This window comes from Mixophyes fleayi, chromosome 5 (assembly GCF_038048845.1).
Source record: "Mixophyes fleayi isolate aMixFle1 chromosome 5, aMixFle1.hap1, whole genome shotgun sequence".
Lineage (NCBI taxonomy): Eukaryota > Metazoa > Chordata > Amphibia > Anura > Limnodynastidae > Mixophyes > Mixophyes fleayi.
Genome location: NC_134406.1, coordinates 274,835,379 through 274,852,771, shown reverse-complemented (window position 1 = coordinate 274,852,771; position 17,393 = coordinate 274,835,379). Strand labels below are relative to the sequence as shown.

General features: G+C 38.5%; 1 long non-coding RNA gene across 1 annotated transcript; it reads right to left on the bottom strand.

The window, feature by feature from the left end:
- Window positions 1-12,353: 12,353 nt before the first annotated feature.
- LOC142159351 (uncharacterized) lies at window positions 12,354-16,946 on the bottom strand. The gene is made up of 2 exons (XR_012692940.1): window positions 16,696-16,946; window positions 12,354-12,602 (listed from the first exon to the last, which is right to left on the bottom strand). It is a non-coding gene; the product is annotated as an uncharacterized LOC142159351 (long non-coding RNA).
- Window positions 16,947-17,393: the final 447 nt, after the last annotated feature.

Here is a 17,393-nt window from a genome sequence, read left to right as displayed (position 1 = left end):
AACACTTTCCAAATGCGTAATGTTTTCGTTTTGCTACTTACACACAGATATGCAGTGTTAAGAACAAACGCTGACAACAACTGTCTGTTTGTTTTGTATGCATATAGAGCATTCATATAGCTGAGCAGCTGGTGCCATGCATAACGTGTCATAAACGGAGCTCAGGCTTATTTATTCTTTGGTTTTGTTTCAAAAAATTGCCTTATGTTGTCTTAGCATATTGCCTTATATTGTCTATTTAAGGCAGATTTAGGTGTGGCTCACAAGCCAGCCCTTGCTAGATGTAAAACCCTGTACCTGGAAGGTGAGTGCATCTGATTTTAACTGCATTTTAATGGTGTTTAAAGCGTATAGGTCAGTGTAGGACCTGCATATAATGAGGTGCCCTTGACGCTGGGATGCAGGCTTAAATGTTTTGATCAAAATATGAACCAATATCTCATGTTTTCATTTTTTAAATAGACACAGATATGCAGTGTTAAGGATAAGCTCTGACAACAACTGTCTTTTTGTTTTGTATTAACTGAGTGCAGGATTATTTCTTCTCTGATTCTATAAAAGCAATTTACTCAAGTATGCAATATAGAAACGACAATGGTTAGTATGACAGACGCTGTTACACAATAAGTGCTGGAGCTTCATCTTTAGGGTCTGATGAAACCCACAGTGAAAATATTCATTAAAAGGAAAGGTAAGTTTGAGGTTTGAAGCAGATGAATGACATTGGCCATTTTATGAGGCATTGAAGACAGGAAAAAAATGCACATGATTATGGATGTCCAATATAACATACAAATACAGTTTCTAAAGTCACTGCCCTATTAATCAATGTTGTTGGTGCTGGGGTGCACAGATCGGTTATAGGAACAGAGAGAAGTAGAATAATTACCTGGAGGGAGACCAGTCATTGAGTTTTCCATTTTGTAAACTATATTTTTCATTGACTTCAAATAAAGAGAGACTTTGTAGCTACATTGCTGTGTTAATCTTCTGAAGAGTCAGTTTAAATTAAAGTAAAGTGGTTCTGATACTAATGAATCCAATAATTCCAAGTCGAGTCTTTGACTTAGAATTTCCCGGTCACCTCGGTGTCACTCACCAGACTGTGAGTGCTTCTTCCCGTGTGTTTAGGAACCGTGGCCGTCCTCCATCCTGAGGGTCTGCGCATGTGCAGCCCTTTCAAACCTTCAGTACCTGTTCCCTTTAGTTAATTGGCTGATCAGGCAACACTCCCTATTTAAAGCACCTGTGGTCAATACCTCGTTGCCTGATCTTGGAGTCTCATTCCCCATGAGCCTCTGAAGGTGTTCCTGTGTTTCCTTGTGTATTCAGCGCTGCTGATTCCTGTGGTTTCCAGACCACTTCAACTCTCCTGTGGTTTCCAGACCACTTCAACTCTCCTGTGGTTTCCAGACCACTTCAACTCTCCTGTGTTTCATCATGACTGTATTAGCTGATTCCTATCCGCTGCCTCCGTGCACTACAGTCTTCAGCTCACTTCAACCCTCCTGTGTTTCTTCGTGACTGGACTAGCTGATTCCTATCCGCTGCCTCCGTGCACCATAGTCTTCAGCTCACCTCAACTCCCCTGTGTTTCATCGAGACTGCACCAGCTGATTCCTATCTGCTGCTCTCCGTGCTCAACAGTTCCAGCTCAGCTCTACTCTCCCGTGTTTCATCGTTATTGCACCTGCTGATTTCTATCCGCTACCTCTGTGTACCTGCAGAGTCCTGCTGGCTGCTACTCCTCAGTTCTACTCGTGTCTGCAGCAGCTGATCCGCTCTCCGTGCTTCTCCGTGTTCCCGCTGGTCTCTACTCGCCAGTCTGCATCGGATCTGCGCCTCGCTGCTTTCATCTCGTCTAGACCATCTCTACTCTTCAGGGTCCTCCAGGAGTCCAGTTCTACATACTACTGCTTCCTGAGTATTTGTTCCCCTGCTGGTCTACCTACCTGTGCGCTGCACCTACTTGACTACCGCTTCACCCTCCTGGGACTTCGCATCCTGCCGGCCTCCAGCCGTTCAGGTATCTCTGCACTCCTGTCTGACAGCCTGCTCCTGAACCACGGTATGCATACTTCTCATTGACTGTGCTGGTGTATTGCATATCTTGCTGGACTGAGTTGTTCTCCTCTGGAGCTTACTATCCGCTGAGACTATTGCCATCATTGACTGTGTTATCTTTTGCCCGGATAGTTCCTGTGACTTTGTATTATTGTGCAGTGCTGTTCAGTCATTACTATATTGTGCATATCATCGTGGATCAAGTTCAGGGTGCCCGTGTATCCTCTGTATTGCAGTCTCTCCCCGTGCTCCTCCTCACATATATATTAAGTGGTACAACTTGCTAGAGGCAGACCACTGATCCCTGTTTCCTGAGTCACCTGTTCCAGTATCCTTTCACATAGCAGTGGTACAACTTGCTAACGCAGACCACTGACTCCCCGGATACCTCCACCTGGATTCCATTCCTTCACCTAGACAGCGGTACAACTTGCTAAACGCAGACCGCTGACTCCCATCACCTCCTCGTTGCTGTTGGACATTCCTCTTCACTATAGCAGTGGTACAACTTGCTACCGCAGACCACTGACTACCCTCACGTTTCCTTTGTCCATTCAGTTCCTCGTGTACTACTACATATATATTACCAGTGCTGCTAGTCATAAGACTTTTCACGAGCATCTCTATCATATGCTGTCTCCTGTTCCGTGATCATCCCGCTACCAGAGTACCATATCACCATCTATACTGCTCTGGTAAGCTCATCACCTGGTGATCCCTGGGTAAAGACTCCTAGTGCCCGTGACACTCGGATGTGGAAAAGAGGGAAAATGTCACTCTCTCGTGACGATGGAATCTTGTAACTCAACGATTTTAATTTTTAACTTTGTGTGAATAAACCCTCTAAGCCTATTTAGTGTGGACAATGTAATGGAGCCACAGTCAGAGAGTATGGACAACTAGGGGGACTATGCAATATAAATATATTAAATTGCAATATATTCAGTATTTTATTATACCATCCGTAAGCCATGTGGCAATAAGCAGATAATTATTTTATATTACTTATCACTGCCAAGGGGTTCTGAATAATACATTTACCACAGAACTTTGTGGTTTTCAGGTGCTTGTGTCACGGGTGACAACATATCTACGTAACACTAAATACAAACAAAAATATTTACATTTTTGTCACTAATGATTTCAATGATACATTAAATGGGTAGAAAAAATGCCTCTGAGGGGCTCTGCAACCACGTGATAAGTATTAGGAACAACAACAAAATAGAGGCACCAACTTAATTCTTCCATATATTTAAAATATAAATCATATGTAATATAAAAAATGATAAATGAGAGGATAGTGTTTAAATAGTATGAAGCCCTAATTTATTACAATGCAAACATAAAAATAACAATATATCTCCACCCAAGTTAATAAAAATAAAAAACACACTTGCAAACAGAACATTTCACTAAGCTGCAATTATTACACAGGTGAAACTAAATATATCCTCAATATCCAAAGATAATAACAAATTAATGTGAATGTGCCCAGAGAATACAAACAAATTGCGGACCCTGAAATACAAAACAGTGTTTCAATATAGCAGATCAAACTCCGCACATGAGATATCATAGGATTAGTCTTATTACCACCTGAAGATAAAAAGTGTTTCCAAGCAATAGTGTGTAATACATTGGAGCGTGGTCTTCTGCATTTCCTTTGCTTAGTTCAAAGTCAGTGCCCTCCAATCTGTTACCGTGAGACGTGGTCTTACACTGTTCCATTGCTCGCTTTGGAACCAAGTAGCAGGAAGCTTGTAACAATGGTTCCGTTATGACCAACAAGACTCCTCTGTGATAAATGAAATGTCCACTCTAATCAGAAGCAGGTTTAATATTTAATTGCAGGTGATTTAAATACAGGATGTTCTGTCTTCACGATAATGAATAGAGGAAAGAAAGTAATGTTCAGGTATTTTCTCCAATGTAAAAGTTACAATAGGACTGTGTAGCAGTGGTGTTCTTAGTATGTTGCTATAAACAGCACCCCTGATGCGTTTCCCCATATAATATGGATTCATCACAGTGTATTAGTGCAAAGGAAGTCAAGGTATTTTTATCTCTATCAGCCAATCAAGAAAATTAGAAATAGACAGATCGATAAAATCCAACTATTATGTTAAAAACATAATCCTCTTATGAATAAAAATAAACTCAGATTTTATCAAAAGAATATTAGTATTATATATTTAATTCTATTTCATCCATTAAACTATAGATACTTTGTCAGCTTGTATAACTTGAGACAAGTTATATATAAACATGAAAGAAATATATACTGTATATATTTCATTGAGATAAACATAGCAAATTAAAATTGTATGTTTTTCCAGAACCACATATATAACTAAAACTAATTCATGATATTATTTTGGGTTTAAATTAGTTCATTTAAATCAATAATTTAATTTAGTCCTTCAGGAGTTAGTGTTCCCAAAGTATATATCTCTCATATATATTTTTTTTAATCTATCACCTCCTCATTTAGTTATATTAACCTGTTCAATTCCTATCAAGGAAAGGCCAGGAGGAACACTCTCATGAGCTAGGATGAAATGTCTTGATATAGGGTGTAAATGAGATTATTTAACTGTATCATGTTAAAGATAATGATATTTGAATGTAGTTAATTAAGTATACATGTAATAGTAGTTTGTAGGATGAATATGATTATGTTCATTTTGAAAAGTGTTTAATGCATGTGTTTTATTAAGTGGACACTAGAGGGCACTAGATGTGTGTGTCCAGTTATCCAGTTCTCTTGCTAAGAGGCATAAGAATTCCAAGTATAGAAGAATCTCTCAGAATGCCGAGTTGTGAGCCATAGTCACAAGACCAGCCAGGATGAGACACTAAACGATCGAAGTACACGGATTTCTTAATGATTGCCTTGTCATTGTTTTAAATCACTCCTTTCTCTGTATTCTTATAAAACTTTCTGTTCATAGGAGAACTTTTAGATTGTATTCAGGATTGACAACAAGATAATATATGTTATGTGTATGCATCTATTTTTGTAAATAAAACCTTTTTATATATTTTTAATGTTCCTGGTTCTCTTGGTATGAACATTCAATTATTGCTTTAATAATTGCAACAAGGTTCCAGAAATCGTATTCTAAGAGAATGAATAGAATGGCCAACATATAATAGATATCATGGACTCTCTAAGATGTAAACTACATATTTGATATCACAGTTAAAATCTTAATTGTATAGCTTTCTAGGATGACTTAAAATTAGTGCTCTTAAGTTTCATATGATTGAAAGTCATGCAATTTGTTCTCTCACATCTAAACATCACAGGTCTTTTTTTGAGTCACTATAAGGTGTTTTTTTCCTGAGTCACTGATTTATCTTTATAGCGTAGTGATTTTCTAAAATTTTCTTAAAGAAACTGGAAACCAAATGATATTGGAGGTTCCTAGACTTCTTAAAAGTGATCATTGGTTTCTCAGGTAAAATCCTTTTTAGAATAGGATAACAGAATCTATTTTCAAAACTTGATAATATTTCAAGTTCTTCATCATATATCACGTTCTTAATATTCTGTGATTCACTATTAAGTTTGAATATAAATGAAATAGAATTACAATTATCCATACTTGTTGTCTGTGTATATTTCTTTGTCTTTTTTGCATTGGTATTTTTCTCTTTCAACAGAGTATCCCTATTAATATCTAATACCTGTTGTAATGAAGCTTTCAATACATCATCAGGATATCTCTTATATTTAATGGACTCTAGTAAATCTCTGGCTTTTAATTCAAAGACTTGCTGATTTGAACAATTTCATCCTATTCTTTGTAGTTTCCCATTAGGGATATTTTCAGCCAAGAGTGATGATAACTGCTCTTAAAGATAATATAATGATTACCATCCACTTTTTTCTTAAAAGTGGATGTCTGAATTTGTGCCTTATCCACTTTAAGGGTGATAATGAGAAAATTAACTGATGTAATGCTACAGGTGTGAGAAATAAATGTATCCATTAAAAAAGAATTCCCATCCCATAAAAAAGCAAATAATCTATGTAGCATCTTTAGAGCATCAAGTTTGCCCCAAAATCATCACCCCACACATTTGAGTCTTCAAAATGGCCATTATAGAGTTTTGCAAAACATGGAGCGAACCTCGTGCCCATAGCTGTGCCAAGTGTCTGTAAATCATATACTCCATCAAAAATAAAATAATTGCGATGAAATATAAAGAAAATAGAATACAATATAAATTGTCTTTTCCTCACTGAGATGTCCACATCAACAATTAATGTAATGTTACTATACAGTGAATAGACATCACATGTAATTAAATGATAAGAGGATTAAGATTTCTACATTCTATTGTTAATAAATTGTAAAATATGTGTAGCATCCTTCATGAGTGACCTCAGGGAGGAAATATGAGGCTGTAAAAATTACCACAAAAGCAGACAGGTTAGAAGTGAGGGAAACTACTCCAGAAATAATGGGACAAACTGGGGGTGTGATTAAAAATTTGTGTAATATAGGTAAATGATAAGTGGGATTGATAAGATCTGAAGGAAGTAAAAATAAATATTCATCTCTCGATACTACCCCATCAGTCAGTGTGGACTGTAAAAGTCCTAATAAATCTGAAAAAATGACACAGTAAGTTCAGATTGCAATGTAGAATAACATTTCTAATTATTCAGCTGTCAATAAGCTTCTTGAATATAATGGGTGGTGTCCTGTATTATAAAACCACTCCCCTTGTCTGCAGGTTTTATGATGATAGAATCCTCTGAGGTAAGTTCTCTAATAGCATAGCATTCAAGGGAGGGTGCAATTGTTAGACCTGGTACCACCTTTTCTTTCTTTCTGACATATTATTTTAAATTCCTCCATAATTAATTTATAGAAATTATTTTTGTAAGAACTCCTCTGTTTGGGGGCGTGGCTTGACAGCCATGCTGGCCGGATGTGTCCTTCCTTTGCTCTCCATTACCTGAGCACTCATCAGGGGCCATTGGTGTTTTGCTGCCCCTATTTAGACTTCTGGACACAACCATCAGCAGAGCTACACTCTCCCGCATTTCTGGGATTTTAAAATCTCTTTGTAGCTGCTCTATATCGCAAGGACCACACCTGGGCCTACAGTCTGGTGAAGCCTCACTCTGGCTTGCCCCGGTTCCTGATCACCAGCTAATAGATTAGTCTGCTCTGCCTGTCGGGCTGGGAACGCTGAGCGCATCGCTGGCCCACACTTCCGGCTCCTTGCTCATCTTTGCCTGAGGGCTCCAGTCCCCGTCGACTCTTAGGAACTCCCCAGACTTCATAGGTCCGGATTGAAGCTGAGACGCGGGGTCCATCCCGCTGAACAGGCTCTGCACTTTGTAACGACATTGCCTTCACATCAGCTGACACCCTCTGCTCTCCTGGCACTCGCGATCCTGCTCCAGTGGCTGCTTGGTCGTTCATTTGCAGGCTAAGATCTCAGGTCAGTGGATGGAGGACTTCTGTTCTGTGCTCAAAGAACCCCCTGTGTGTTAAAAGAGCTGTTGGAAGTGCCATCCTTAACAGCTCCCTATTACTCCACACCTACCAGGAGCTTACTTTACATGCTGTGAAGTTGAATAAGGGTCTTGAACCAATATACTGCCACAGAGGCTGTCACATATTATAACCCAGATCTATCTGCCTTAAATGGAGACTCCCTGTGGTCTAATGATCTACAAAAATAACTGGGACATTTACTGAGGTTCAAACCACTTCATTGAGATTATCCACACATAGCCCATTTGATGTTTCTCATCGCAATCTAGACATAGGGGTCCCTCTCACAACTAAAGGCATACAGAAAACGTTGTTAAATCTGGCGCCATCTTGTGGTCTCTCTACAAAATGCTCTACCTGTAATTTTCCAACAAGAGGACAGTGCCATATTGTGTCTTCTTTTCATACTGTATCATATTCAACCCTCAACCAGAAAAACAACGCCATCTGGTGTCCATATAATATAACACAGTGGTTGTTATTTACTATCAAGATTACTCCTCCCATAACATTCTAAGAATTGTTGTGGCGTGTTGATGATCCCTTACTTTCAGCGGATACGTCACCTCTCTAATTACTCAGGGAATACTATGCAGTGAATCTTCACCCACCACCCAGGTCTTGATGTGCTCTGACTGATTCTTCAAATACTATTGTGCAGCATCCCCTCTCTCGTGCTTCCTTATCACCCCCCTTTTGCCTTCCACATCCTGCTATTTCCTTATGATCACGATCATGTCTCGGAAGAACAAGAGGCTCTCCGACAGCTCTACTTCCAGTTTGTTTGGAAAATCAGCGCCTGATTTGGACCACCAGATTACACCCAATACTTCGCTCTACACCAGCCTTACTCCAGCATTGATATGATCCATGCTTTACACTCATTGGCTTCCATGGCTGCTCAGGCGAGTATTACACCATTTTCTTGGACCGATCATACGGGAGTATACATCCATCTTGATCTCCTACAGCAATACCTAAGCACCTTTAGATGGCGCGTGGATGACTCACTATTATGAACTCCTCCACTTTCTCTGAAATCAAAGCTGCTATCTCCAACTGTTTTCAAGAAAATGCGTCAGAGGAGGTCGCCCCGGACGCCCATCTGGGAGGCTCACAAAGCCACCATCCGTGGTCAGCTCATCAGCTCAGCTTCACAAACCAAGCAAAAGGCCGCCCTAGAGGTCTCCTCCTTTGAACAACGCATCTCCTCCCTCCTGACACAGCACAAGCTATTCCCTGACCCCTCCCTGTTACCACAGATTGATTCCTTAAAGGGTCGGGGCAAATTTTAACCCCTTAAAAAGTAAAGATGGAGTCAACAATTTAGAGGAAAGGTTAAGAATACCTGTTGCTATAATCTTTTGTTTTTCACACTTTCTTGTCCCTCACCCTCCTCTATTTCCTCTATGTATGGGTCTTGCTTCCTCTTTGGGGTGCCCGGGTATAAGGGTACATAACAATTCTGTTGAAACACTGGATACTGCTTTCCTACATTAGGCCCTATCTGTCTCTTTCGATCTTGCTCCTAATAAATTAAAATTATCAACAGGCTGCATCTTCTTTATCATTGGAGACTTTTTTACCATCTCGTCAGAAGGATGGATTTTTTCTGGGGTCACTGATCTAATAAAAAAAAGTCCTGTCTATCTTTATGGGTAGCTGTTCTTTCCCTCTTTTAGGTCAACCATCTCTTACAGCTCCCCCACTGTTATCTTTAGAGATATTTGATGTTTTAACAAGAGGCTTCTGTGATTTTTGAAAAAAATTCCAATCCTGTGGAAATTTTTAATTTTTTCCTTGTATTATCTCTCTCTCATAGTGTTCAGTTTTTTATATTTATAACTAGATCTTTTTCCTTTAAATAGTGGTATTCCTTAAAGCTTCATCTTTCATTTTTTTCTTTTTCTTTCTCAAGAAAAGGAAACTTTTTTCCCTATATTATATTAACAGTCCCATCAGATTCGTTGAACAATTATCAAGAGTATTGTTCCACTCAAGGCTCAGGTTAAGATCGTTTTTAAACGCCAAAGATTTAAAAATATACAGAGACCTCGTTGGATTCTGCTATTGTCAAGATATTTTTAAAGTGTAAGTTGATCCCTGATCCCACCAATGTCATGTTTCAGCCTTGGGATTCAACAGGTTAATATAACCTGTTGAATCCCATTCATAACGATGTTGCAATGGATTACAAAAAATGAAAAATGATGTGTGAGAGAGTCCTTTTGGATATATACTTTGGGACACTAACTCCTGAAGGTCTAAATGAAATGCTTGATTTAAATGAACTCGTTTAGACCCACATTAATAGCATGAATTAGTTCTAGTCGTATATGTGGTTCTGGAAATATGTGTAACAGTTATTTACTATGTTTATATATGTGTGTGTATATATATATATTTTTATTCTATTTAAGATCAGCGTGGATGTATTAATTCTATCCCTTGAGAAAGTCTTTATGGAAAGGACGAAATGCGTTGGGGAGTCGTTTTTGCACGCTGTTCCGGACTGGTGCATCAGTGTGGTCTTACTGGCTAACTTTGCCCTGCATGCTGTTTCATCTGAGCACGAGAGACTGGACAGATAAGCTGTTTTACATTGTGTTTTATGTACGAGCATATTATACTTAAGCTGCAGTTGAGGCTGTACTGCCTCCTTTTGTATTAATTTTTTTTTTATCACATTTCATTTTGTTGTGATGGTATTATACTATATTGGCTTCTTTTTGAGTTCTAGCCAATTCGAAGTGGTGCTATCATTCTGGGAGAAGACCCTGCTGGAGTCAGGACGTTTTAGTACAGCGATCCGTTACAGACCACATTTCATGTGAAGGTCTATGAGCACTTATCTAAGGCGATTTGAATTTGAATTTCTGGTACGGGAATTGCACATTTGTGGATTATCCCAAAGATGTTATACATTTAATGCACTATGTTGGCGCCCCTTTCTCTCTTTTTTGTATTTTATTAGGCTGATACCTGCAGATAGGTGTCGATTGTATTGGGAGCTGCCATCTCATGTACTGAGTATACAAATTATTTTTTTGTCACTATCACTTTGTGGTTGCACATCTATAAGCGCCTGTGTAGCTTAGAAATTTGGTGGGAATATATATATATATATATATATATATATATATATATATATATATATGTGTGTGACTGTGTCTGTATAAATAAATATATATATAAATATATATATATATATATATATATATATATATATACACATATATATATATATATATATATATATATATATATATATATATATATATTCAATCATATGGATTCATCATATATATCTTTCATGTTTATATATAACTTGTTTCAGTTTATACAAGCTGATAAAGTATCTTTAGTTCAATTGTTGAAATGAAATTATATTTAATTATCTTTTTATTTTTCTTAATGAGAGGATTGTTTTTTTAACATAATAGTTGGATTTTATTGATTTGTCTATTTTTAGTTTGATTAAGGGTTAACATTGGCCTAATCTGACTATCAATTTGATTGGTTAATACAGATACAAATTCTTTGTCTTCCCTTGCACTAATTACCTCTGATGAATCCATATTATATGATGAAACTCGTCAGTGATGCTGTTTTATATAACACACTAAGAACGTCCCTGCTGCACAGTCCTATGGTAACTTTTTCATTGGAAAAACTACCAGAAAATTGCCTTCATCTACTCTTCATTATCGTGGAGACAGAACATCCTGTATTTATACCACCTGTAAAAAAATCAAACTTGCTTTATGATAGAGTTGTTGTGCCATGGGTAGAAGTTATATGATTAGTTTGTTTATATTTACTAATCAGAGATATCGGGGGACAGGTTCTGAACAAAAAACCACACGCTCTCATTGGATGTTGTCTACTTTGAAATTAATTCCTGTTTCTGATCGGCCATTGTAACACCCTGCTGAAATCTCCGGGTGAGACGTCCCAACTATTGTTATAACACAGAAATGTTTCTCTGCCACAAGCAGAGGCTTATAAAATAACGTAGTGCAATATGATTATATTGCACCATAACCGACAATAACCATTTAGATTACAGCTGTCATTTTTCAGTGTTTTAGGTCACTGAGGAAATGATATTCTGGAAACAAAAATTGTCAGTGGCTTCAAGAAATCTTCTATAAATACAAAATAAAACACACACTGTAAATAAAGGGTGTTTACACCTTCATACGTCCTCTTGCACCCTTTACTAGATAAACTTTTACTTTCCTGGCTTTCTGTGCTGTTCAGCAAGGCGGACACTAGAAAGATAAAACAATATATTTAGAAAGTTGTAGATGGCACGGGCAAGACAATGAATACAAAGTCATCTGCAAGTGAACAACCCTTTTAAATCAACCTTTTTTTTTTCTTAAACGGCAAGTTAAGTACGTTTTTGCATGCTTTATTGTTTCTTAGCTATCCTCCCACAAATCATTATCTCCTTTTCGATACTTCTCTGGTTGACCAACAAATATGGCTGCCAGACACAGACACAGTATGTTTGCTGCACAGACACAGGCTCACAGCTCTCAGCATGTCACCTGATGGCAGAGGGCGGGGGAGGAGAATGTCACAGGGGAGACAGAAATCAGAGGGGTATGCCAGAAGCCTCGCTGCTCACTACATCATGTGCCATGTGACTGTGGTTGCCATGGTAGTCCACAATTATTAATCTTTAATAGCAGCCTGAAGAAATAAACAAGGGGAAATATAGCGTGACACAGTCATTGATGTTAAAAAAAACACACCCAATTTTGTCTGGGGATTGCTGCTTTAATTACAAGTGTGCAGAGTCCTATAATAAGAGACAGAATCTTATATTCAAACAGTTGATAATTATTTACACAAACGTATTTTGCAAATCTTGCAGTCCACCAGGTCGAAAGATTCATGTTGTTTTGTCTCCTTGCTCAGTGGTTTGTTCTTATAATTATCATTATAATTATTATAATCTTCTCTCTCTGAATTATGTCTTAATTCTTCTTTAGAATCCAATAAAACCTAAACACAGAATCAGAAATTATTAATTTTGTTTAATAATAATAATAATAATAATAAGTTAACATCAGTCAATGTGACTCCAGGTAATGTACCGATACTTCTACAAAGACAATACTAAGATACCGCCGTGATTTAGTAGCTTTGTTTAAAAGTGATCGTTTAGTAATAACATCAAAGTATTTCACCATGTTGCGTAATAATGTCGCCTCTATTGGCGCTGAAATGTAACTTTTCCATGTAGCAAAGCAGACTGACAGCTCCCTCCCCTGTTAGTGAATACAAATCTGTAGAGAGATATGGTAGATGAGAAATTCTAAAAACTGTTCTGTGAAATAATCGCTGTGTTCCATATGTGGCTGCAGTTTGTAGAGGAAGATGGTGGCGTTTGTAGAAGATAAAGAGTTTGCACCAGCAGATGGGTGGGAAACGGAGGAGTGAGGGCGTTCCTTGTTAATCACAGAGTAGGCGCACCAGTCTGCTAGATTTATGGAGCAGTGTAAAAATAGGATTTCATTTTGCAGAACAAGATTATTGAACTGAGATATAATGGTTGAGAGGGTGCACTTAGGGTGCACTTAGGGGTTTCCTTGCTGTGTGTGGGGGGTGCGCACACATTTCAATCCGCTGTATTTTGCTCATCCTCTCAGCTAGCGCAGATCGCCTCTCATCCTCTACTTTGTGCACCTTCCATTTGTACTACAGCGATGCACTTTGCCCAATGCACAAGAAGGTCTACAAACACAAAGGGCCTGATTCATCTTGGAACGCAATGTGAATGCAACTTGCGTTTAAGAAAACGAAAGTAACTTGCACGCACATACGCCCATATTGAAAAACACAAAGGCCCATATTCAATACAATACAAGGAAATCTCAAGAAACGTTTGAATCTGGCTATAAGTGTGACCTAGCTTTACCTTACTGGTCGTATGTAGACAGAACACACTGCAGGATACGCACAATGCATATGTGCAATATAAAGTCACATCAGAATGCATGCAAATTTTTTTTTATAAAATTAATTTACAACTAATAATACTGTCATTATTATAAAAATACGTAACTTTTTGAATTATTTTTTTTACATGAAATACAAAAATCAAGATGTTCTTAACATGGACTCTACATAAAATGCATTTTTATAGCTCCTTTTACTTTCAAACACATGTTTTGGCATACATACGTGTCAGTTATTACTATCAGCACTGACACCTGCCCTGTAACTGGTGCAAGTGATACGGCTAATAATCACTTACTTCAGAGACACCCAGAACTTGGTTCGGATGGATGTGCGCTTAAGCTTGGCACGACTTTACTGTACATTGCCTACAGGCATCCACCCCTTCCTGGCCCTGTTCCACCCTTCAACTACTAGTCTATCTCTGAGCATGCGCAGAGCACTTTTTACGCAAGATAGGAAACAAAATGAATTTGGCCCAAATTCTCCACATATAAGAATAGAATTCCTTATGATTATCCTCCTCACTACGCACTAGTTTGCTGAGTCATCCCTCAAGAGCAGAAAGTAGCATTAAGTTGCATTGGGCGGACCATCTATGCAAGCCGATATAAAAAAAAAGTCATTGCATGGTGCGTATCCAGTGTGCGTCCTAAATGAGGGTAACTGTTTGTGTGGGTGAGGGCACATCTTAATGCTTACACTGGGTGCCACTGAGTAGATTTATCAAACCATTTAAAAAGGAAAAGTGGAGGTGTTGCCCATAACAGGTGGCTCAGTGGTTAGCACTTCTGCCTCACAGCACTGGGGTCATGAGTTCAATTCCCAACCATGGCCTTATCTGTGAGGAGTTTGTATGTTCTCCCTGTGTTTGCGTGGGTTTCCTCCGGGTGCTCCGGTTTCCTCCCACACTCCAAAAACATACTAGTAGGTTAATTGACTGCTAATAAATTGACCCTAGTCTGTGTGTCTGTCTGTGTGTGTGTGTTAGGGAATTTAGACTGTAAGCTCCAATGGGGCAGGGACTGATGTGAGTGACTTCTCTGTACAGCGCTGCAGAATTAGTGGCGCTATATAAATAGATGGTAATAATAATAACAATAGCAGCTTCTTTCTATCATTTATCTGGTAAGTTCTAGAGAATGTGCTAGAATTTGATTGGATGTTGTGGACAACGCCTCCACTTTTCCTTTCAAAGGGATTTACCAATTAGTGTGTTACAATGAAACAAGGTTCACACAGTTGTATAAAGTATAGTGCATTAACACCATTAAGTGTTTTGAGATATATGAAAGTTATTTATAAGAACTTTATATCACAATTCTTCTCTTAAAACTGAATTGCTACTTGTTTTCTGTGCAAGTAGAGACATGTCACCCGAATGATCATATTGTAGCCCTTGCTCATCTTATAGTTAAAAATAAATATGTTGTGTTTATTACATAGGTAAATCACTGCAATTTATTTTACAATGAATTCACCCAGACAGGTCTGTTTATGAGTAATATAGGCTGAGCCTCAATGACGGATTTCAGAAATATTCAAATAAGAGAAATTGTAATTTCTTTCTTGCAAGAGTTAAAAAAATATATTACCCACGCTATTTCATATGTGGAAATATTACTCGCTTCCCTGCTGCTTTATGGTAGAACACACAATGTCCAAGTTTTTTTAATTCTGTATTTATTTTATTGTATGTAGGACCAGTTTTATTGCAGGTGAGAAGGTGCCTCCGGCAAATGTGCTTCATTGCACCATTTAAAGTAGTCCTTTTCTACTTTGAACAACACTGGATCCAACCTAACACTACGGCTTTAACAAAATACTTTTGAATTCGAGAAAGCTTCAGTGCGCTTTGTGAGTATTGAGCTGAAATTCGGCCAAATCATAAGTTATGAGACTACACACTAACCTGTTAATAAACTGTGTTCCAGAAAACATTGTAAAATACATAAAAGTCAACAGTTTTTAACAAGAGGCTGAAGAGGCATCATGCAAGCGTATACACTGGCAAAAGGCTCTTTCACCACTTTTTCTTACTTAACATAGAGGGTTAATGCTGGAGAAATTATAAATAGACCTCTAAGCGGACAGCAGTAATTGGTAATTTACTAAAAGCAAAGCATCTCAGGATGGCGTTTCAGTTAGGCTGGATCTCTCCCGATAAAGACGTTAGACCTGAGTCATTAAGGAGAGCAAAGCATAAAAATGGAGTAACATTTGCACCTGGGCAAAACCATGTTGCATTGGAGGGGGAGGTAAATTGAAAATGTGGGAACAGATTTATAGTTGGGGTAGTAATAAAGCTATCAAGTATTTGTGTGCTAGATGAAAAAACAGCCAGTATTTAACTTATGTGCAAAATAATAAACTAATTTGCACCCCTTGCATTGTAACATGGTTTGTCCCAGAGAACATTTACTCCTTTTTTGCCTTAATGACTCAGGCCCGTTATGTGTATAGCATTTTTCCCACTAGCCAGCACTAGACTGCCGGCGAACAGAAAAGGTTGAGGAGAGAGCAGCCCTGACATAGTAAATTGCAGCAATAAATAATGATTGGTACCACTGCTGAATAACAAATAGACCCTATAGTTTGAGAGTATGATTCTATTAAATTACTTTATAATCATTGATATGACAGCAATTTTGGTCTGTGTGTTAGACTGTTTTAAAGACAGAACACATGATATATAATCTACTCAGTGAGACACACACAAAGATAATATACTATAGACCTGTAACCATTTAATTAGCTGGATCAATATGTCCTTAGATTTCTAAGTCCTGAACTAGACACCATTTATATGTAGGATAATCATACTTGCCTACTTTTAGAGGCATCTGTCCGGGAGGGGGGTCCATTGAGGGGCGTGGCCACGCACAGGGCACCATTAGACTCCGCCCCCTGTCAATCATTTTAGCCATTTAGCCAATCGAAGCAGGGGGCGGGGCCACGATGACGTGTATAGCCCCGCCCCCCGCCATCTTCAACAGCAAGGACACCTGGATCCGGGATTTTTGCCTGCTCTCTCAGGAGTCCGGGAGAACTCCCAAAAATTCGGGAGTCTCCCGGACATTCTGGGAGAGTAGGCAACTATGAGGATAATAAGTTAGAATTTCCTGCATAAACTCACCTTAGGTCTCCCATTCCGACATCTACAACCTCTGCAGGTCTCAGTCTGACAACACAGGGGACTTTCATTTTTATCCAGCTCCGGTTCAGCTGGCACCATCACGAGAGCGCTCACTGCACCAACCAGCAGAAGGACAACCAGATGCTGCATTGTTTATGGCAGCTCCAGAAACTGTTGGAGTCCTGTCACAATCTCAGCACATGACTCTTATATCGTGCTGCAACCTCCATACACGCCCAATGGAATGATTCACTATAGAAATTGTTATATACTTATATATCAGCCAAGAATTTCCAGCAAATCAACAAGAGAAATATGCAAATACATCTGTGTGATCCTCTGTGTCTGTTGTCTGAGATCATCTTTGTACAAGAAGCTGGAACAAGAAGTATTTTAGAGCAAAAAATCCAATGGTTTCCAATAGCGACGGGGTGTTCCTAAAGGGACAGTAGACGGGGATTTTATGTGATATTTTTATTCTTTAAACCATATGCATTAGTATATTGCACCCCTTTTCCACATATGTTGTGCAAAAAGTGTATCTTGTGGTACCAACAGGGGCTGATTGGGAACTTAAAGTGTCCCTGGAAAAAATTCTGAAAGTGGCCTCTTGTGGGCGGGTTCAAACAAATGGTAGGCAGGGCCAATGCAAAATTAGGCATGGTTAGCAAACCATTATCCCTAGCCACATCGGTGGT